This window comes from Fukomys damarensis, unplaced genomic scaffold (assembly GCF_012274545.1).
Source record: "Fukomys damarensis isolate Sample0158 unplaced genomic scaffold, DMR_v1.0_HiC HiC_scaffold_30, whole genome shotgun sequence".
NCBI classification, from domain to species: Eukaryota; Metazoa; Chordata; class Mammalia; order Rodentia; family Bathyergidae; genus Fukomys; species Fukomys damarensis.
In genome coordinates, this window is record NW_022900942.1 from 56,530,045 (window position 1) to 56,532,048 (window position 2,004).

Consider the following 2,004-nt stretch of genomic DNA (forward strand, 5'->3'; position numbering starts at 1 on the left):
GCGGGGGGGAGGGAGGGAGAGGAGAGGAGAGGAGAGGAGGAGAAAAAGCAGAGAGCGCCCTGGAGACAATTTTCCATAGCATATAAATTTAAAAACTCTGAAGCAGTTTCCCTACTTAGCAGACTCACCACACCAAAACAATATCAGTTTGGATATTTCCACCACTTTCTGCTCAATTTGTTGTGGATACATTGGTTCTCCAACAGATTATTGGTTTTTGAGCTGGCCAAAGTGATTTAATTGATTTAGATTATCCAAGAAACACGAATACAGATAATTCAGCATGGAGGAGGAGGAGAAGAGCTATTGGGATCATTTATAAACGCTAGCTATATCCCAAATAATCTTTTACAAACTTTAAACATGTTTTCTTAAAAAAATCTCTATTATACACATGATAAAACAGATTTAAAAAGAGCAAGCCATTTTTCCTTGAACCACAGTGGTGCCTGTTTGGGTCAGGAATGAGAAAACAGTTCTGTCAGGTACCCAGCTTATTAATGTAGGCCACGAGAAATGTTCCTTGATTCATCATGATATAAAGAGCAAAGCTGGATGAAATCTGTTGTAGCAGAATCCAACCAATGTTAAAAAATATTGGGGGAATGTAAGGGTTATTATAGAGGTATCGTGAGCATAGATTTATGTTATCATTATTTTTAAAAATAACACCTCCCTTTTAAAATAAGCATATGTTATTTCATTAATTCTCAATACAACTCCTAGAAATAGGAATTTAGATAACCTTCTTAGAAATGAGGAAACTTCAATACACAGGGACTAAATATTGATCTCAAATCAAGCAGCCAGAAGGGACAGAACCTGCCAGGACTCCGAGGAGATGTGCTCAGCCTGTCCTGGAAATCCTCGGTACCCAAAGTGGCTACTGCAAGGAGGGCTCAATCCCTGCACCACTGCATGAGGGAGCGGCGAGAGAGGAAAGGTGTAAAGTGGGCTTGAATGGGCTGCAGGCTGACAGTATGAACACATGGATCATAAAAGTCCCCGGAGAATTTTGGCTGGGTGTTCAAGGGTCTTTCCTCTCCTTATCCCTACCGTAGCAGTCCTGAGTTACTGTGCCATCCACAGGTCTTGGCAGGCTGCATCTCCAACCAACCACAGGCTGGTCCTCTGCACCTGGCAGAGATGCCGCTCATTCACTCAAGACTGCCCCAAGCCTCTGAGGCCACAGAAGATTGGGGTTATTATGGAGGACTCAGGTAAGTCTAATGTCTGGTTCCAGAAGAGGGGTTTGCTGTTCCATTTTGTCAGTCTGTGTGTTGTTAGTTTTGCCTTTAAAGTTGATGGTTCCTCAAGTCTCCTGTGATGAAAGAACCATTGCTTTGTCTTCTTTGCTTTCATCAACATTCACAGATTGAATGTTACACCCAGAAGGTGGTGGGGACACCCAGGCCAGGTGGAGTCTCTTCTGCTGTTTAAGAAATTCAAGGAAGTTTAAGTAACCTGACTAGACAACAATTAGGGGCAGAGACTGTATCCACCCTATAGAGTTTCCCAAGTTTGAGGTTTCAAAATTCTGTGGACCCCCAAGGGCAGAGTTCTCACCAAAGCCTATGTTTCTGAAACAGATTTCATAAAAAAATTTTAATGTTCATTATTACTTTAAGATTCTTTATATTATGCATTGAAATCTATATAGAGATAAATATATCTTTTGCTTTAACATTTAAACAGGAATAAAACAATATAGTCTATTGTCACCTCTCTGAGGGTTTGATGGGACTGAGGGATCGTCATATAGTGAGAGCTGATAAGCAAAGGTCTTTCTTAAGTGCTTATTTATTAATGTCTCCTTTCTTTTTTTTAAAATTGAGATACAAGTCACATAACACAAAAAAACTCCCTTTTTAAAATGTACAACTCTATGTCATTCAGTGTCTTCCAAAGATGTATGTCCTTTCTCACTATCTAAATCCAGAACATTCTCCATAGCCCACTAACTCACATCCTGCTCTCCTCCAATCCCTTAGCAACCAGCAATCT